General features: G+C 40.8%; 1 protein-coding gene across 4 annotated transcripts in view; it reads right to left on the reverse strand.

Annotated features, from left to right (window-relative positions):
* LRRC4C (leucine rich repeat containing 4C) overlaps nucleotides 1-21713 on the reverse strand; it is a 483245-nt gene that overhangs the window by 138452 nt on the left and 323080 nt on the right. For 3 of the 4 annotated variants that reach the window (XM_029207042.1, XM_029207043.1, XM_029207041.1), the window contains exon 1: nucleotides 13512-14225. The exons of the other annotated variant lie outside the window; for it this stretch is intronic. The gene's annotated coding sequence lies outside the window, so the exon portion shown is untranslated. Of the gene's footprint in view, nucleotides 1-13511; nucleotides 14226-21713 lie in introns of those variants that run through there. 4 annotated transcript variants of the gene reach the window in all.

Raw genomic sequence — 21713 nt, forward strand, 5'->3', positions numbered from 1 at the left:
TGAAGTTTTGTAAGGGTACAATGAGGTAAAATACGTAACATAAACTACTACCGTTTCTACCACATAACAGGTGGTCAAAAATGGCAGTCTTGTTTTAACTTTCCAGGCGCAACCTCCTCCACCAGTAGTTTTCTCTACAACACCTTTTAGGAGAAGCATATGAACTTGGTTTGATTCTCGATTCAGAGCATGTCATTGCATAAGTGTGAATATAGTATCTATACTGTGCACAATATGGTTACACAGTGAGAAGACTACAAAAGAGATCATCCCCAGTCCTTGAACCTTCTGAGCAGTCCTGTGCTTTGAATAGGTCTTCTTAACAAATATTTGTATCCAAAGCCCAGATAATTATTTCCTCTACCTTGCCTATTAAGAAGCAAAGGATATCATGCCATATTACCTAGGTCACCATCCCTGGGTAGGCAGAATGAAGAGTTCAGGAATGGACGATGTGACTGCTGAGATCTTTGCAGTGACAAATATGATGAAATCAAAGCTGGACAGAAGCACACCCATGGCTGGTGCTATTGACCAGGAGCCTGGGTGTTTGAAGAGGTTTAAAAAGCTCTACCAATGAACTGAAGAGGATTCTTTTGTTTTTGCTTTTGTTTCCTCACTTCCAGAAAAGACGGTAAATTCCCTTTCAATAGCAAGGACTTGTTCCTAAGAGATGAGAGGAGCAATGCAAAAATAGCATGAATGCGGATGAAGTTGTTCCTCTGAAAAATTGATAGCTACACTCAGATGATTTGCAGGAAGAACAAAGCTCCTTAGATGGTTATTAAAACCCCATACCTATAAACAATGTAGCATTACAGAGAAGTAGAAACAAAATGAACCCTTGAAGCAAGTTACAGTGTGAAACACAATAACTCATTGTTCTCGCTCTCCACCATTAGACCTATGGTTATTTGTGATTATCTCTCCAGCACCAAATTCCTCTTGTCTCTCAACAGCCCCTGAATTCCATCTAGGGATGCATCTGACCCTCAACTCCATTTCCTTGAAGGCAGTGATTGGTCCACGAATGGGCATATGACCTAAGTTAATCCAGTCAGCTTAGATCTCAGGATGCTCTCTAGGAATGATGGGATAAAAGTGTGAATCTTTTTTTGGTGGATGGCTGAGGGAATACAAAACAATAGTCTGAGGATAAAAATGGTCCAAGTAAGAGGACTCAGCCAAGAGAATTACAGGGAAAATACAGTAGGAATTCCCGTGACATTGTTAACATGTGGATCGAACCATACCTGAACTCCATGTACTGCAAGACTTTTCAACTGCATATGTCAGTAAATTCTGTTTTTGCTGAATCTAGTTAGATTTTTTAATCTTATTTCCAGTCTAAGGCATCACGGCTGATACAAGACCCAAGAGGTCAGTTTCACAAGAAAACTCTAATATGGTCGAATGGAAATCATTGATTCAGAATGAATGCAACAAAAGTTTATTTCAATGATCCTATCTATTCTGCTTTTCAAATTGTAGAGTTATACCAAACGTACCAGGAATTTACCATCTCAAATTCAGAAATTTACCTTCCAATGCTATTTTTCTTTTTTCATTAAGCAACCTGCCCTTAATTATTTTTAATTTTGTTCTGCCTGAGGCACAGGCCTAGTGATTATGTCCTAATATTGTTGTATGAAAACACCTCTTACATTTTTATGAATAATAGCTTGAGGGTTTTCTACGTGCAAGCATTCTGCTAAAAGCTTTATAAGCATTATTTCAATTATAACTCACCACAACTCTGTACTATATTTATTCTCATACTGCACATGAGAATGTGAGGTTCAAAAGGGTAAGTAAATTGGCCGAAGCCACACATCTAAGCAGGACAGGGCTCAGGTTGACCTGGCTCCTATGTCAATGCTCTTAAATCATCAATCCTGTAGAATCGTTGGGCATTCTAAATAAGAGACATACACAGTGCCTGACACACAGTACTCAGCATTTGGCAGCTACTACCAATGGGGCTACGCTTTGGGAGATAAAATTTGCTTCTAACATCTCTAGTATACGAATTTCCCCCAAAAGCAAAGAGTTCCTCTGCATCTAATAATACAAAAGTCCCTGATGACTTATTTAGCCCTGAACTACCCATCATTTCTTTCTGGTGAGTATCTGGGCATATCTGCAGGGAAGCCTAAAGACAACTTTGATGCCAGTCCTGTGGAAAAGAGAGGGGACCTCTGGGTATCACAGCCCACTGGCTCTCTCAAGCCTATCTGTGATGCTCCAATGCCTTCATATTTCCTCTCTACAAACACCTAGGAGATGTGTTGTGCCTCATCCTGGACCACACTGAAAGGCCCAGAGGCGCCTTACAATGAACAGTAGACAGAGAGCGATGAGACTGAAAGCTTTAATACAGACAGAGCCTCTGTCTCTTCTTGGCTGCAGCCAACAGCAGCAGGGTCGGACCTGAAGTGATGGCGCTGTGCCTGCAAAGCACTTTGGCACATGCCTGGATATGAAAGGCTCTAATGAGACCCATTTCACAATTCACAGGCCACATGCATTAAGCAGGCGAAGATTTCTTCCTAACATCCCCGCGATATATCCTATGGCCCAGGTCTGCGACGGGTCCCCCACCACCCACTAAACCAGATCTCTCACTGTCCCCTCACTCCTCTTTCTTTGGCAGTAAAAATAAGCTAAAGGAGGGGCAGCAGCTTCATTTTGAAGAGACGGGAGGCACTTCCAACTGCAGAGCTCTCTCTCTCGGGGTCTACGGGAACCTTCCAGAGACCTGCAATGCATGCTAATCCTTCCGCCCTGGTTAAGAGAGTGGGCCCCATCATAGTAAAGTCATTGTTCTTTCTAATTGTCAGAGACTGCTGCTCTGCACTTGCCCGCAGCGATCCAATTAACATATCACCACAACACCAACCATTATAATATGTTTTGTGTCCTACCAACAAGGGAAAGCCCCAACCCTGCTTCCATACACAGCTTCGTCTAATTAGGTCTTTAATAGGTAAACAGAAGGGGGAATACAGAAAACGGGAGAGAAGGCTATATGTCTGACTCACTTTCCACCTAAAAGTGACTTCCTGGAGTTGGAATATTTTTGTTGTTAATGAGGAAAGAGTTGAGAATGTGAGAACAAAAGGAAGGACAAAGGGAGGGAAAAAAAGGACTGAGAGATAAGAACTAAGCACTCAGGGAGATAAGGAGGGATGCTGGGAGGATGAGAAGGGAAAGCTGTTTGCTGCTTTGGGGAATTGAAAAACATGTAACTTCTGCTGGAAACTATTGCCATGGCAACGTTCAAACAATACAGAGAAAGCCTTCATAGTTTCATTCTTGCCTTCCTGAGCACCACTGTGTAGATGTTAACTCTTCTAGGATGGCTTCTGACTTTCTGCCTTTTCAGCTGGAAGAAATCACAGTCCCCTGGATTGCTCTCCATAATGCATTTGAATTCATTCACCACACCCGTGCTCTGGTCTCTGCCTAGGAAGGTGATTCTCCCTAAAGAATCTAAGCTATCAGCCTTCTCTCTGCCCAGGTTATAACAGCCAGTAGGCAGGCTCAGAGCAGAGCAATCTCTCTCCCTCCCTTCCCTAAGGTTGTAAAAATCAGCAGATTCTGAGATCTGGCTCACATTCAACTGTTAAACCGTTCAAGAGAGGCACAATTTTTACATTTTCCAAAGTCATGCACCCTAAAATTTTAGAAAAAGCATATTTTAGTTACTGAACTTTCCAACATCATTATCAAGTCACTGTTAAAGAAAACTGGGCTGTTGTCCTGAAAATGAGTTCCTTAATACTATGTCTCTTAGGCTCAAAAAAAAAAAAAAAATCAACTATATGGACAATAGGATATCTATTAAAACATCACAAATAAATCAAGTGACTTGTTCTAGGCAGGACCACATCTACAGTAACAGATGATTTTAATATTTAGGGGACAGTATTAGTCATCATAAGAAAAAAAGTGCTCTTTTTAAATCTGTGAAACCTACCCCCACACCAGATACCTATCTTAGCAACAAATAAAAAAATATAATTGAATGGCTGAATTCTCCTATATTCCCTATATTGACTTGGTGAAAATTGACGGGATGAAACACATAGACCCCTCCCAAGAAAACAATGTCTCAGCAGTTCACATTTTGGCAGGAGCAAGTAGGCACTTGTTATTATTTAGAAGAGCCAGTGCAGAGTTTGCTCTCTCATTTACTATTGCTATTATTAGAAATTACTATTACTATTATGAGATAATAGCAGTCTCTACACTGGAAAGAAATCTTCTAAAACTAGAAGAAAAACATGAAAAATGGACTAAAAGGAAAACATGTTCTAATTCAACATATTTAAGACATTTATATTCAAAGATTGAAGAATAAAATTAAACCATAATTAAATGTGTCTTACCATTTAGCACTTTCATCTAATCCCAGTGTCTTCTGCTGTTTCTTTTTATTTATTTATTTTTTTGCGGTACGCGGGCCTCTCACTGTTGTGGCCTCTCCAGCTGCGGAGCACAGGCTCCGGACGCGCAGGCTCAACGGCCATGGCTCACGGGCCCAGCTGCTCCGCGGCATGTGAGATCTTCCCGGACCGGGGCACGAACCCGCGTCCCCTGCATCAGTAGGCGGACTCCCAACCACTGCAACACCAGGGTAAGCCCTCTGCTGTTTCTTATGAGAGAAAGGAGGAAGCATCCTTCCAAAGCATGAAGCCAGAGCATCTCCTGAGAATACATACCTGGCTCCATAAAACCAGGTGTTTGCATGTTGTGAAAAGTGACTGCAGCTCACCAAAGTTTTAATCCAGGCACTTTTACTAAGGAGAAGATCTTTTTTTATTCTACCATTGCATAAGCCCGTATTTGGGCACGACTCAAAATTAAAAGTCACAGTGTCGGGCTTCCCTGGTGGCGCAGTGGTTGAGAGTCCGCCTGCCGATGCAGGGGACCCGGATTCATGCCCCAGTCCGGGAGGATCCCACATGCCGCGGAGCGGCTGGGCCCGTGAGCCATGGCCGCTGAGCCTGCGCGTCCGGAACCTGTGCTCCGCAACGGCAGAGGCCACGGCAGTGGGAGGCCCGCGTACCGCAAAAAAAAAAAAAAAAAAAGTCCCAGTGTCTTTCCAACAGTCATTTATGACAAAGAAGGCCGCCTCATAAAACTGTGCAGTTTGTGCAATGTCCAGATCCAAGGGGCACCTTCATTGTTGTGAACAAGATTCTTCGTGAACAATGCCACTGAGGAGTATGTATTGCCAAACTTGCACTCAGCCTATTAGCACCTCTAAATTAGAGTATAATATTAGCATCAAAATATATTTACAGAACTATTTAAAAAACTGGAAGCCTCAAAGACAAAGCCTCTTAAATATTTCAAAAAGGCAATTAGAAATCATGCATGTGCTCATACAATTGCATGAGATAGTGAAAACATCTGGCTCAATTTATATCAATTCAAGGTCACAGTGTTCAGTTAGCACATTTCAAGAAAAATGATGGGCAAGAATATGTTTTCAATTAGGAAAAATGGAGGAATGAGTTGCAATGTATTTATTGGGCAAAGTAGTTTTGAAACATGGGTCCCTAGAGTAAAAATAATAAAAGGTTGATCTTAGTGGGAAAAATATTGGGAAAATAACGGCCTACACCATAGGCTGAATTCACCCTACAGATGTGTTAAATTAATCCACTCCTTTATTGGTGCTACCAAAATATATTGAAAACTCCTGTGCACTAAATTAGCTAGATGTGGGAGATGACCAGACAGGTAAGATGAGGTCCCTATCCTAAAAGAAGTCGTATTAGCAGGTTTCAGCCAAGTAAATATTAGTGACAAGAGCTATCACAGATCTATGAATAAAATGTTAGTGTAACAGAGACAGGAGGATTCAGTGGGCCTAGGAGACCTGGAAAAGATTTTCCCAGAGGAAGTAACTTGCTCTGAGATTTGACTTGTGATGAGTATATCTTAAGCAAATAGAGTAGCTTTCACAAAGTTTGAGCCAAAAACTAGACTGGGATATCTCCAGAGGAATAAAACATTCAGTATGGCAGACAGACAAGAGAGGCATGAATAGGCTAGCCAGACTGTATTTATCAAGAGAAGAAGCCGAATTTCATTCTATATTTATAGAATATAGAGAAGGGAATGTTCAGCTTTATTTCTTAGTAAGGTCCTTCTGAAGGAGAAATGAATGATGGACCATACTGAAGAAAAGGTGGCATCAGAAAGACTTGTTAGAAAGATATCTAGGAGAGAAACAATGGACTCTGGACTGAGGGACAGAAAAGCTGAGTTTGAGATGGTGAGTAGATGGATGAGTATTTGATTAGTGGTTGGATATGAGGGAGGTTAAAGAGATATTGATATCATTTGAAACTGAAAATATATAGGCTCCTGGAGGGAAAATAATCAGTTAGAGTTAGTGTACTAAGTTTGTAAGGCCTACAGGAGACCAGGTAAGAAAGTGGGATCTTGCTAGCCCTGGAGATTTAGGAATCATCACCTTACACAAGGTGGCTGAGGCCAAGGATCTGAGCATCATGTCTCAAAACAAGCCCAGCAGACATCTCTCAGGGATGCGAAGAGATTGGGAATAGAACTGATTCCAAAGGGAAGCCCTCAACATTTTAGGAGAGAGCAGAGGGACAAGACAAGGACGACACGAAATGAATAAAGGAAGTGATAGCAAACGGCACCTCAAACCCCTAGAAGAGTTTCAGAAAGCCAGGGGCATCAATGGTATGAAATGCTACAGAGATCAAACATCGCAAGGACTGAGATCAGGCGCTGGGGGGGTGATGCAGACAATTCGGAGCCCACCGGATTTGCAGGATATTGTAACAAAACTCCAAACTTATTACTAGCACTGACCTTATTTCTCAGACAATCGTGAATTTCCAGATGATCTCATAGCGTTTTGCAAAGCTTTTCTGTCCAGTAGTTGTGTTGAGTGAGTTAGGACAATTTTTCCCAAGTCTTTCTTATAAGTTATCTCTTCCTCATGTAGGGGAACACTTGGATATTAGATAAGACTGACCAAAAGATGCAAGGTATGAGTGATCTAATATGTGACTACAACCTCTGTTTCAGGAAGCAGTAAAGGGAAACTACAGACATCTCAATCCCAATTGAAATATTCACATTGAGTACCAGGTTAGAGGATGGTGAGCTGCCATGTTTACTTGTTACAAGGCAACACGTTTGCATTTACTGATTCTGATCTTGTTTCTAAAGTCCTAAGAGATGTAGCTTCTACTTCCAGCTCTATCACTTAGTTGTTGGATAACCTAGACCAATTACTTAGCCTCTTTGTGTTTCAGTTTCCAAAGTGAGAATTTAGGAGAAATATATGTTATATTTTCACCATAGTACCTGGTGCATATCAAATGCTCAATAACTGGTAGTTACTACCCATAATCCCCATTAGTGTTGAAAGCATACATAAGCACAAAAAGTTGCCATCAGCTTATGCCAAAGATGAAATAAAAGTCTGTTAATCTTACATAAGCTGTTCATCATTTTTAAACCTCATTAGAAATCTGACTGACGTTGGAAAACATTATCAAAAATAATATCACCCACTTTGATGGCAACGTTGGCAAAAAATCTTCATTCACATATTTAGTAAATGTAAAGCAAAACACTCACAGGCTTTCAGTTAAATGTTCCCATTTCTGTGGAAAATAACCAGATTTCAATAAGAAAGAAAGTGAGCTAGCATTTACTGTGTCCTAATCATGTATCAAGCACCTAGACATCTTATTAATGCTCCTAAACATAACTGCAAGAAAACAATGACGTCCATGTTTATAGCTGAGGAAAACTGAGACATAGCGAGGTCAATTTGCCTACTTAGGATCCCCCAGCTAACAAGCAGTGAAAAAAATTTGAGATCCAAGGTTTGCCTATTCCATATTGTATTATATTTCCCCTACACAACCTCTAGATACTTTCCTCACATTTTGACCCTGCATATCTGCCATTGTGACACGGATTCTGCCTTTCTCACCTAATTCTATGCTGTTCTTCTCCATGTTTTGACAACTATCGATAGTAACCTGTGATCAGAGATTTTATATTTTCAGTTCCTAGGAATCTCAAATTCCTAGGTAGTGGATTATGAATTGAAAATCGTAAAATCTTAGTGCTTGAAAGAATCTTAGTTTTTAACCTTTTTTGAACGGGAAAGAATATAAGACCAACCTAAGAGAGATGAGGTGACTTGGATCAATTGTTACAGTCCATTACTGACAGCACCAAGATTAAGAAAAATACACTGCATCACCTCGCCTTCAGACCTCAGCTTTCCCAGCAGAAGGAAACCACTCAGAGGTGCTTAAAATCTCTGTGTGTGTGTGTGTGTGTGTGTGTGTGTGTGTGTACAGATATGACATCACACACACACACATACACACACAGAGTCAGTATACTCATTGGTATTTCTTTTTTTTTTTTTTTTTGTGGTATGCGGGCCTCTCACTGTTGTGGCCTCTCCTGTTGTGGAGCACAGGCTCTAGAGGCGCAGGTCCAGCGGTCATGGCTCACGGGCCCAGCTGCTTCGCGGCATGTGGGATCGAACCCGTGTCCCCTGCATCGGCAGGTGGACCCCTGCACCACCAGGGAAGCCCAGTCAATGGTATTTCTCATTAAACTGCCATAGGTTCCTAAAAGCCAGGCTTCTTGTATGTATGTATATACATGCATTTGAGTTCTTTGGAAGTAACCTCTCTTAAGTTCAATCAGTCCTTCAAGGAATATTTATTGTAGGCATACCATCTGTCAGACACTCTTCTGAGGTACTAAGGACATGCCAAAGAACAAATAAAATCCTTGCCCTCAGAGAGTGTCACAAGCACACTGTCCCAGCCACAAGATCCGCCCAATAAAGTTTCAACTGTCAAATTTACATTTCTCCAGAGAAATCATTTTGAAGGAACATGCAACAGACTCTTGATCCTTTTGGAAAATCTTCTAAGACGCTGTTTATAAATTATTATTTTTATGCCTATATTATAAAATACTTGATGAAAGTTTACATAGACACAGAGTACATTTTCCACAATTCATAAAGTATATTGTAGTCTTTCTTACAGGAATGGCATTCACTAAAGCACTTCCAAATATGTTTTAAAACTGTAGGACCTTACCCAAAATGGTCATATCTATTTGTGTTACTCCAACCTTGTCTATAAATTTCTCATTTTAACCTCTACCAACATGAATTTATATGAAGAGCTTCCCTCAAACAAGACCATATCTGTTTTTTGCAAACTGTGCATTACCTAAACTAAAATCAAAGATGCTCAGTTTCAATGTGCATTTACTGAACACCTGCTGTGCATGACGTATGCAATCTGATTTCATCCTCACAGTGGTCAGCCTCATGTGGTTGTTATCTCTATTTTACAGATAAGCAAACAGGCTCAGAGAGGTTAACGGCTTATGTACCACACATGTCCCAGTGGAAAGCTGAGTATTCAAATTCACTTAGGATGTCAGAGTTCAAGTTTATTGAAATTCTTAGTCCCTTTTAGAAGCACACCAAAAAGTAAAATTAATAAAATGGTAAGAACCTTCATAGACGATTTCCGTTTCTTCTTAAGATCAGTGAAAATGGGTAACTTAAGGATGCTTTTCCAAAGTTAACACAGAATTCAAATCATTTTCCTAATTGAATAGAAGCAGTATAAACATCCAATGGGCAACTCCTCAGCCTGACTGTCCTGTTATCCACAGATGTGACATCAAGAGTAACAATAATTAAAACAGTAGGATTCTTTTTCCCTCAAAGGGAGAACAGGTTTCCAGAAGCATACTGAGGAAACAGATAGAACCCAGGGCTGCTGATGTAGAAAATGAAATTATTAGAAATGACCACGACTGGTGGCCTCGGAAAACCACTGGCAAGTTGGTGTTGGAAGATTTGCACATGCAAACAATAAGACACATATGTCTACGTGAAACTTGATTCCATACACTCTACTGGGCCTTTATCCTTTCACAAAATGAAGATGTATAACTAACATAGGATTCATGATAACTAGGAAGACTGTGAATCCAAATCATGGACTTGGGGACCTTAATATTAGTAACGGAATTTTACACCATCTAAGTTAATTATGTAATTGCCTAGAAATCTGCCTTTATTTTGTGCATTCCACATCCAATGTAATATGTAGCCAAAATGGTACAGTCTATATACAACTGCTATCTTCTGTAACTTTTAGACAAAAAGAACACACAACACAAGAACAGCTTTATTTTCCCCTAAAATCTCATTTAAATATGATTTTTGCTGAGATTTATTTTTCTATACTTTAAGAAGAAAATCTTGATTTCAATTTCCAGCTGGAGGCAGAATTTCATATCTAAAATGATATATTGCGATGAATCTCTCCTGATAAAACCTCAAAAGAAGAATCTGGGAACTACTGTAAGGTCAGTTGCACATTCCCTGGTTCTTAAGTGTAGCCACTAGAATTTGTAAAGTATGTGGCCAGCCTGTATTCATTCCCAGGAAGTTAATCCAAATTAATCCAAGAATGACCACAACAAACAGCTCTCCTTAGAGGGTCTATTATGCTGGGGCTTTGCATATCATTACTTTTAATTCACAAGACAATTCTAATTGGTTGAATTCCAATTTGTTGATATTATTCCCATCCCACAGATAAGAACATTGAAGGCCAGGGAAATTAAAGGTATTGCCCAAAGCGCATAGCTGTTAAATTAGAGGAAAATATTCGAAAAGGTAACTTAAAAACTTGCAAAATTCAGCAGCTTTCTGGGCCTGTGGTCCTCAACAAATTCCAGTATACAGCTACCTGCTCACAAATGTCAATCAGTGGGTACCAACTTCTGTCCAGAAAGAAGCTCAAGGGCTAAGTTTCTAGATCTACCATGGCCGTAATTCTTTCATCAGTCCACCAGCAAGTTGCCTAAAATGCTGAGCCAACTCTGACTGACAAACCAAAGGAGCTAAACCCTGGTCTGGGCAATGTGTCCTGAAATGCAGTACCGGTGAAGTGATTCACCAGTGTGAAAAAGGATGCCATCCTTAGATGCTCCATCATCTCCAGATTTGAAGAACAGGTTTAAGTGGAGGTGGGTGAGAGGACATATTTCAGCCCACAATTTTAAACACATTCATATTTTCTCTTCTCTCCCTACCCCCCCATCCCCTTACCTCTCTTTCTCAGTAAAGTTTGCATGTGGGTATAAACGTGGAGAATACTGAGAGGGGGTGACAATGTGACGGAGAGGAATGCACACTGAGGTTCAATCAGAGTAGCAATGAAGAAATTGTTGATGTCAAAAAAAAAAAAGAAGAGGAAGAAAGAAAGGAAGAAAGAAAAAGAAAAAGAAAGAAAGAAAGAGAGGAAAAACCCCTCTCCTGATTGGCAGAGCCAAGCTGATTGCAGAGCTGGGTTTCCCACGCGAAGCCCAGAGCTGAACTACGCAGTAAAAACCCTCAAAGTACATTTTTTTTCTTTATTCTCTTTTTTCAGTTGTGCTAAATTGCAACTGAGCAGGAACTTAAAATAACTTGAGTCAATCTTTGACCACAACTGATGACTTAACTGTGGTAATGTAAAAACAAAACAAACATGCAAGATATCTGCAAGGAATTATAAGATATGCAGAAACCTATGGGGAGCTTGGGGGCAGGGGTGGGGAACACAACCCTGCACGACCTTATTTTCATAGGTCGGTAAATCTATTGCCTGATCTGTGTCCCAACAGGAAACATGTGCCCAGAAAAATAAATTAGAGAAGTGCTCAACTGTAGGCTAGTTTAGTTAAGGGGTAATGAAAAGGATAAGAATAGATGATGTGAGTGAAAGAACAGACTCAGATGCTTTTAGCAGGGAGTTTCTGGTTTCTATTATCATTCTCTCATATAAATCTAACTCCATGGTTCTTTAATGACTCTCCAGGGACCACCACTCACTGGATTAAATGAGCCCAATACCAAGAAGGGACCCAGGAGACTGCTGCCTTTCATCTCCTTTGGGATATGCCAGTGTTGTGGATCATTTTTTTTTTTTTCCAAATAGTATTAAAGTTAGGGTTATCTGAGCTCTTTTATTAACTAAAAAAAAAAAAAAGGCTAAGAAAAGACATGAATGCTGGAGATGGGCTACCCATGAGGTCCAGAATGTCAGGAGTTTATTGCAAGCTCTCAGAATAAGTACCTTCCTTGACCCTTCTAGATAAAAATGGCAGCTGTGGGGAAAGAAGTAATTCTTCCACGTACGGCTGTTTCCTGTCCAGTTTGGATCCCAAACTGACTTTTGTCAGCTCTTCAGAGGCTTGTGTGAGTCACCTGTCTCATATGCTTTGGCCATTAACCAAGAGTTATGACTTCTCCAGGCCTCAGTTTCCTTTTTTATTTGGCATGAGATCTCTGGGGAATCTTCTGGCTCTAAAGTTATATGAGTCTATGATTCTGATAGAAGGCCCTGGAGAGAAATAACAGAAGACTGAGAGGCAGAGTTCTGTTCAAACACAAAACTAAAGAAAAGCCAGCTCCATGATCCTGGCAGCGATGGGGGAAGAGATGCAAAGAGGGGAGATCTTATAGGCCCTCAGGCTCTCTAAGCATTTTCAACCATTTTTAAAATTTTTCTTTAGTGGCTTCTTTCCCCCAAGACAAAGCTGGCATAGGAGAAGCAGTGATGCTTAACGCACAGACTTTTATCTAAGTTACCACAGGACACTAGATTTCTGCCTTTTTTTAAAGAGCTCTGAACTGGTATGGCAGGGAACACTGAAGGAAACTGGCAAAACTGAAGGCGACTAACTGCCCAGGGCACCTACATGGACAGCCTCTCTGTTACCCAGGGAAGTGGTTAGAAGGAGGTGGGGTTGAAGAGAGGAGGGTCCTCCTCTCATCCTTAGCACTGGTAAGAAGCTAGGTAACCTAATCTCTAGACCACCACTTTCCAGACTGTGTGTGCAAGAGAGATTGGGGATGGTGCAGCCACAGCTTTCCACCACTTCCTCCCCCGTCCCACTCTCCCTCCCTCCACCCACTCACCAGCCAGAAGCCAGCCTTCATCTGGTTGGTTTATTATCATATTTTTGTGGTAATGCATTCTGTTGATCCGCGATGTCAGGTTGGATAATGAAATTTAAATTGGGTCCCTTCGATTTCCAATGGCTAAACATTTGTGAATCTAACTCCGGGGCTGCCATGCAACTTAAACGCATTCTAGAGTGTTGATCACACAGCACAAGGCACCCCACACTGCAGCGGCTTTCTTGGGGAAATTTTTTTCCTCCGGATGGACATTTGCAAAGGCATTTGCCCCGGGATGCAGACAACCTGCATCATTATAGCAAACCTTATCAGTGAGCACAGCCTGATGGAGCAAATGTGTGGGCCACCTTCTCCCTGTTTTCTGGTCCCCACAGCCAGGTCTTTAAAAACCACCTCAGGGGGTACAGGGATAAAGGGACCGGGAATGCTAAATTAATGGACATTTTCTTCACCAATAAATAGGAAAAAAAGGATCACTCACTGTATTTCAGACTGATCACAGCAACATCCAGATGGGAATCCAGGTGGTTAAGAACAAGCAGAAAAATGCATGATCTTGACCCCAAAGAGAAAAAAAGAGGGGGGAGGGGAGGAGGTTGATGAAGAAAAATCCAACTGCAATTATCCATCAATTTTACTCAACATAGGCACAAATCCCACTGTGCTCTGCTGGCTTCTCTTCCCCAATCAATGCCTCATCCTGCCGCGGTCAACTTTTCTTCTCCGGAATTTCTTTGCAGATGTATTATTAATTCCCTCTCCTCTTGTGGGAAATTCAAAAAGAAAAGAAAACACCACCATATCAAGTCTTTACTTTCCTAAAAAAAGCCCCAAACTTTTCATTCCAAAAATATCTCCTTGGCTTACTTTCTCCTTTACAGAAAAAAATGAACATACTTTTCCTTTGTGGATCCTCGTTTCTCCATTTCCAATCATCCTTTTGGGGAGAGGGAGGGCAGCTGTTTTATGATTATTTATTTATGTCAGAACACACCAACCCCCGCGGGTCTGACACTGGTTTATTTCATTTTCCAATGCTCCCTGTGTGCACATATACACATTTGTGTTAAGATCCAGGTCTCACAAGAAAAAGCTTCGTTCTTCCTTCTCTCTTGCACAATCAGTTTATCCACTGCGTTCGGTTCCAGGAGAGAGCTGCGTCCCGCATCTTTCATTTTCGCAACGCACCCAACCGCCACCGCCACCAGAAAAAAAAAAAAAAAAAAAGAAAAAAAAAAAGAAAAAGTCTCCTTTTACATCGCCGATTCCTCTTCCCAGCCCCGACCTCGAAGAATTTGGGGATCAACTCCCCCCAATCGCCGCCCTTCCGGCCGGCCCCTTCTCCAAAGATCTGATTAGATTTCTCATCACAACCCAGTGCGCAATTGGATTTTTGATTTCAGCCACCCGGCCAGCCACCTTCCCCTCTCCCTCCAAACTCTGTTATATCCTGTCTCCTTCCCTCCACCGCCTCTGCAATTTCATAATCTCACGTTAAATGGAGTGCGGGGGGGCGGGGACGGGGGCGGGGGCGGAGGTAGTGAAGGAAAATTTCAAGGCTCCGTCAGCTGTCAAGAAGAAACCCATTCCTCCCCCCCGCTACTTCTTTTTTTCTTTAAGGCTCGGGGTGGCTCGCGCTTCCTCTGTCCCCGCCCCCACCCCTAGCACCCGGTCCAGATCCTCCAGGTGTAGCAGAACTCCACGATCAGGGCCGGGATCACGGGGGAGACTCGTGACGCGGTCCCTCGCCGGCGGCCCCTGCCAGCCACCGGGTCTCCTTCTCCTCCATCAGCGGGCAGCGGATCCGGGGGGCGCCGCGATGAAAGAAGTTCAAACTGGGCTTTTATTTCAAATGGGGAGGGTGAAGTGAGGGGCTCGATGAGGTGTTTGTTAGGCAAATAAAAAAATAATAAGGAAAGAAGATACAAAATAGAACATGGAAAGAAAGAGGTAAAAAAAAAAAATCCTAGTCGCTGGCTCCTCTCATCCTTCTCGAATGAAACTGCAGCTTTGATCTCATTTCCAGCTGCGTCGGGTACATTCTGGAGCCACAAGTTGGTCTTTCTTCGCCCAGACCTTCCCGACACCGGCTAGTCCTCCGCGAGGAGACGCTCTCCCGGGAGCGCAGCTGCTCCGCGCCGTGTTTAGCGCCATCGCCCCGGCTCGCGACTCCCAGCGCGGTAGAAACCCCGGTCGCCTTCCATCCACTTCGGCTGGAACTCTCTCTTCCTCCCCAGCCCGCTCCTCTCTCCCCCCTTTCCCCCCAAAGAATAAATGCGCTCCCAGTGCCGGCGGCAGTTCCTTTCTCTCGGCCAGTGCCACGTCCTGACGGTTTGGGTCCTGGCTCCCCAAATCTCCTCTCGGACTGCGGTCCCCTTCCCTCTTCTGCCCCTCTTTCTTTCCCTTTTTCCTTTCCCTTTTTCTGCTTGTGATCAGTAAAATACAATTACCCAATTACCTCCCATCATCTTAGCACTGATTGGTCAATTGCATTAACACTTGAAGTCGGGGTGGAGGGGATTGGAGCCCCTGCGGTGTGGCACTGCTGCCACCTGGAGGGCAGAACTAGAACAGCTGCGTTTCAAAGCCACCCCATACTCAGAGGTTAGTAACGCGCAAAGAAACTGCGGTCGTGTGGAAGAAGTCATTTTTTGTTTTGTTTTGTTTTTCAAAGCCTGGCTGTGTTCATCCTGAAAGCCGGGAGTTGGAGCTACAAAGGGGAAGACATAGAAATCAAGTCACCACTAGGATTCAAAAATATCAAACACACAAAGCTGTTGCTTTCAGAGAGCTGGACAAGAGCCTCTTCCCTCCCTAGGCAAGCAGGCTGGTCACAAGGTAAGGATTAATTAACACTACTATTACCTAGGACAGACTAATGAGAAGAAATCTAGGAGAAGCTGAAATACTGCCAGGGAGGGAGCCTGTGGTCCAGCAGGATAATCTCACCAGGAGGAGACACTGTAAAGGTGAAATAGGAGCCTTCAGCCTATGCAGTGTTGCAGTAAATTGGCCTGTTCAGTGTGTACAAGACATCCAGGACAGTTTGACAACTTAATTCCAACATCCCTCGCTCCTAGTTGGCTTTTCCACAAACTCACTTCGGGGGCGGGGGCAGGGGCGGGTGGCATATTTCAACTTCACTGGGTCTTAGAAAGATGGAAGGGCCTACATAATAATATTATTAATAACATATTTATGTTGGTTTCTTTCTCCAGTATACAATTGTCAGAGGCCTTTTCTCTAAGCTATACTTACTCATTTTATACCATTCAGGTATGTGACCTTGAGACATGAAATGGATAAAATGAGGAATGATAATTCAAACAATAAAACGTTATATATTTGGGGGAGGAAGGCAAATAAATATTTATCTGTTTCAAGTTGCATAATCTATGATCTCTATGCTGATTTACTATACTTTTGAGAGATCAGAATATGTACTTGGTTTGAAAATAGTTTTAAATAGGCTGTATGCTACTCTATTAAAGCACATTATATACTTGAGATTTGAGTCTTTATGTTACAAATCATAATGAGAAGTGACATTCAACAAAAGGGAGAAAAGTTTTACTGAGGCATATCCAAGTTCACACCAAATGTTCTTTTAGTTTCTTCCTGTTCCCTTTATAGTACATGGGTATTTCCTCATTTAGAGTTAAAAAATGAAAGGAACTACATCTATATATTTCTTTGGGTACTAAGCACATACTCTAATATGTATTTCAGATGTCAGCACCTGCAAGAGAAAAGGCCTTTCTTTACACATGAACTGTGATTTATTTAATTTCTGTCTTTTTGGAGAACTTCGATGTAGTTATTGATTGCATCAAAATGTGGATTTGTTGAGGGGTAATGGCATTGCTTCTGTTTTTAAAAGAATGCTGTATTGATTGATTCAAAACACTAGTGGGCAGTTGACTATAAGTTTAATTTGTCTTTTGAAGCTCTTACCCTTATTTGCCAATTACAGTTTATCAACTAATAAACCATTAAAAAGGGCTTTCACTAGCTGCTCTAGATAACTTCAAAGGAATCTACCTTCTGGTTCTGAAGTAACCTAGAAGCCATTTGAAATGAAAATTTTCCTTTTTAGGGACTTTGATAGCAAGGGAAAGGCTAGTGATTGTTTTTCAAAGCTGATTATTAGCTTCCTACCAGACATCTTTAAAGCCTTTCAGAATGAATTAATCTATCAAACAAAGCAGCAGTGAAGTATCAGTGCTATTTAACCAAAAAGAAAAAGGAAAGTCTTCCCTTTCCTGTTTACCTTCCCATTCAGCAGCTGTGATTTATTTTCCCGCACCAGTCGCCCATTCACACTGTATGACCTCGAATTAGCCATTTGGCTGTCATTGTTTGATTCAGACTCAACCTGTGTTTTGGGGGCATCCATATGGCATGGTTTTCTTTTGCTGACTTCTCATATACATCGCTTTATTTAAAACTCAAAACAACCCCCTGAGAGATTTTTAAAGATGGGGAAAGTGATGCTAAAGCCACATATTTGGTAAATATGTCTTGTTAAGACACAGGCAAGTCTTGAACCTAGAGCTACTCAATTCCAACTCTTCCAGTTTTGCTACAGTTTCTAGGTTTGGGAAGCATGGGGAATACATCTAAGACAGTCACAGACGTGCAGACTGTCATGATCAGCACTGAATCCCAGAGACGAATTCGTAACCCTATGGGTGAAATGAAATTGACACCTTTGTCACTGAATGATCTTACTCAAAGAGAATTTAAATAAGTAGTCAACAAGCTAACTGTCATACAAATGTACACGCAAACTAAATTGCTAAATAATGACATAAATATAGACACTTATTCAGTAGGAGTGTCAGGTACTGTCAACAATGACAGCATATGTGTTTAAGTAAAATTCTTTGCAAAAGTCCTTTTAGAGGAGATAATTGCCCAAAGAGTAACGGATTGTTCATGTTGTCACACTTCCAATTAGCCCATTTAGTTACCCAAAGCATGGGCAGGACAGATGCCATTAAAATGAGATGACTTGGGAGAAGAAGGGCACAGTGCTAATGTCGCAGGTTTGTTCTATGGACATTGAGAATTCTATGTTTGTGCTCCTCTCCTGATTTGTAGGCATTTGGGTGGGGAAACAAAATTATGTTATTTCACTGTGTGCTGATGACTCTGCCTGGTATAATCTTTAGCAAACAGCAGAGGACAGAATCTTGTAATCAGAAATACAAACTAACAAATAGAATGAGCTCTGTAACTTTGCTTTACAAATAGAGAAAATATGGATGTAGCTATTGTGTTTATTAATTTGATTTAACAGGCTGTAGGCTAGTCTATTCAAGCACAACGCATACTTAAGATTTGAGTGTTTGCATTACCAATTCTGGGAATAGACATTCCCTTTTCACTTCCAGCACTATTAAAAGGGACCAGGATGTCCTGTGGGATAATCGTATCAAGCTTACCTCTAAAGTCAAGCATAATGAATGATGGCATGTGAATTAACTTCATTAGACCAACTTCTTTTGAAAACTACTTTAATGATCAAATGCCATATTTAGTGGGAACTTACTACATCTGTTATGTTAGACAATATTCCAAGAATGTTGTCGTTCAGAATTAGAAGATAACCTAATAGTCATCTATTCTTTGTTCCTTGAAATATAGATGAAGACACCAAAGAAAGAGATTTGCAAATTTATGGTTTTTTAAAGTATCTCCTCTACTACCCCTCCACCCAGTTCCCACCCTATATAGTCTTACTTTACTGTGCCCTCATGCTTTTAAAATTTTTAAATAATAACTAGCACTTAATGATAGCTTATGAGTGCCAAGTACAGTTCTAAGTATGTGGTAGATATCAGTGCAGGCAATCCTCCCAACAATTTTATGAAGTAGGTACAATTACCATCCCGGTTTATAGATAACGCAAATGGAATTGTGGTTAAGTAAGGGCACCCAGCTAGGAAGTGACAGAGGCAAGATTTTCAACGCAGGTTACTTTGCTTCAGAGATCGCGGTTTTAATGAATGTTTCCTATTATTACTTACTGCATTGGATGCAAATCATTTGTTCATGTCTACATTCCCACCAAACCATGGTCGATTTCATGAGAGCATTATTTTTTGTATTTCTAATACTGTGTACATAGTTGAATGAATGAATGTCTAAAATTAAGATATTAGGAAATGTCTACATTTTTGTTTCTTAGTGACTATTCTTTTTACTGTGGTACATAAAATGTTAGAAATAGAAGATACTTAGTGCAATTATTAAATAGAGAAACTAAGAAAGCATGCCACCGAATAAAATAATTTAATCAGAGCTTTATAACTTCTATATCACTTAGCTATTGCTGCACGATAAACCATTCCAAAATTGGTAGCTGAAAGCACTAATTATTAATTGTTTCTCATGAAACTACAGGTCAGTCAGGGATTGGTTAAGTGGCTCTTCTGATCTTGGCTGTGTTCACTGATAGCTGATCTAGAATGGTCTCAGCTACAGTCACTGGGACAACTCAACTTCAGTCTATGTGTCTCTTCCTTCATCAACTTAACCCAAGCAAATTTCTTGGCAAAAGCAGAAGTCAAAGGGAGCAAGCAGAATGCACTTTTTCAAGTTTCTGTATGAATCAAATCTGCCGACTTCCCACTGGCTACAGTAAATCACTTGGTACCCATCATCAAGGAATGGAGCAGATCATGCCACCTACAGTGGGAGGCCGCTGTAAAGTTACATGACAAAAGAATGAAGAATCAGAGTCATCATGACAATCAACCATAAACTTCTGTCCTTTACAAACAGCAAATTTCCTTACTGATTACTGGGGTTTGCAGGAAAGAAATTCTCTGCATTCAGTCAGTCACTTGTTTATTTCGAGAGATGAGTACTAACCTCCCATTATGTGCCAGGTATTATGGAAGTTATCACCGCCTCCTCTGATGGCCTTCACTTCCCTGATCACATCTGTTGATGCTAACTCAGGAATGGCTCATACATCTGCCCAGTTCTCTCACTGTATTACTTTTACTAAGACCATTCTCAAGTTCCTCTGCGGTCTCTTTGCACTAGCCTTTCTTCTTATCCATTCCATCCCCTCCCTAGTACCCATTAGCTTCTGAAAAAGAAAAAGAAAAAAACCCCCAAAAAACCGATGAGAAAGTTTAAAGGAAGAAATAATAAAGGAAAAATATGTATAATAACAAAAAACACAATACTGGGAAAACTTTTTGCAATGCATAGAACAAAGGATTCATATTCTAAATCATAAATAGTTCTTAGGAATAGCTTTTAGGAATAAATGAGAAAACCACAGATGTCCTTCTAGATAAGTGGGAAAAAATGCATTACTAATCAATTTACAGAAGTACTGGAATTGAACGCTTATTGGTACCCATATTACTCAGCACAGTGCCTGGCCCTTTGGCATCCAAATACATTTTGATTAAGTGGATGAATAAACTGTTTACTTGGTAGTGGCAGGAAAGTGGGTAGGTAATAAGTATGCTAATTACAAGCAATGGTGATATAAGATCTGGTCAGAATTTTACCAGAAATAAGTGTAAAGAGCTGAGGCAGCAGAGGAGGCAGTACCCACCTCTCCATAAGGGCAGTCCCAGAGGACTTCACATAAGAAAACTACATGTGTTCAAAGCTTCATGAATTTTAGTCTACAGCTGACGAGTGCAGAATTGCCTGTTTTGCAGCAAGAGGATAGAGAATGAGGTTCCTTCTAAGAAAAATGGCCCAAAGATTGGCAGGGCTAAAGTTTAGCTAAATGATATACTCAGTTACGGAGGGGTGATCAGACTATTAGATGCCATGTAGAGATCAAGAGAGTCGAGATTTTAAAGGTAGTCTTAAAATGTTCTTTCTAGGAGTGTATCAAGATGTCTGAGAAGGAAGGGCATGAGTGAAGGGGGAATATCTTGAGGGAGAATACTTCCTTTCTCAGACCACCCTAGGCAACATGACATATTCTACGACTAACTTAAAATAAAAAGAAGAAAGCTGAAGTAAACAACTGTATGACAATTTGGCAACCAATTCTAAACCAATTTAGACCAAATTACATTCTAGAAATCTTGTTTCTTAAATTTTATATTGGGGTGTATTTGATTTACATCGCTGTGTTAGTTTCAGGTGTACAGGAAAGTGATTCAGTTATACATGTACATATATCTATTTTTTTCAGACTCTTTTCCCATATATAGGTTATTACAGAATATTGAGTAGAGCTCCCTGTGCTATACAGTAGGTCCTTGTTGATTATCTATCTACTTTATATATAGTATTGTGTATATGTTGATCCCAAACGTCTAATTTATCCCTCCCCCTGCCACCTTTCCCCTCTAGTAACTGTAAGTTTATTTTCTAAGTCTGTGAGTCTGTTTCTGTTTTGTAAATAAGTTCATTTGTATCATATTTTTAGACACTACTTATAGGTGATATATGATATTTGTCTTTGTCTGACTTACTTCACTTAGTATGATAATTTCTAGGTCCATCCATGTTGCTGCAAATGGCATTATCTTTTTAAATGGTGACCCAAGCTCTTGTAGAACACAATCTCCTATATCAAATGTTTCTAAGAAAGGTGGTATTTGTGCAGAGAAACTGCATTCTGGCATCTTTGTACTGTCTAAATTAGGAGTCTTTGCACTGAGGAGAAAATTGCCTGTAAAGGTATCTTTAAAAC

This window comes from Monodon monoceros, unplaced genomic scaffold, assembly GCF_005190385.1.
Source record: "Monodon monoceros isolate NGI ecotype Baffin Bay Population unplaced genomic scaffold, NGI_Narwhal_1 Super_Scaffold_7, whole genome shotgun sequence".
Lineage (NCBI taxonomy): Eukaryota > Metazoa > Chordata > Mammalia > Artiodactyla > Monodontidae > Monodon > Monodon monoceros.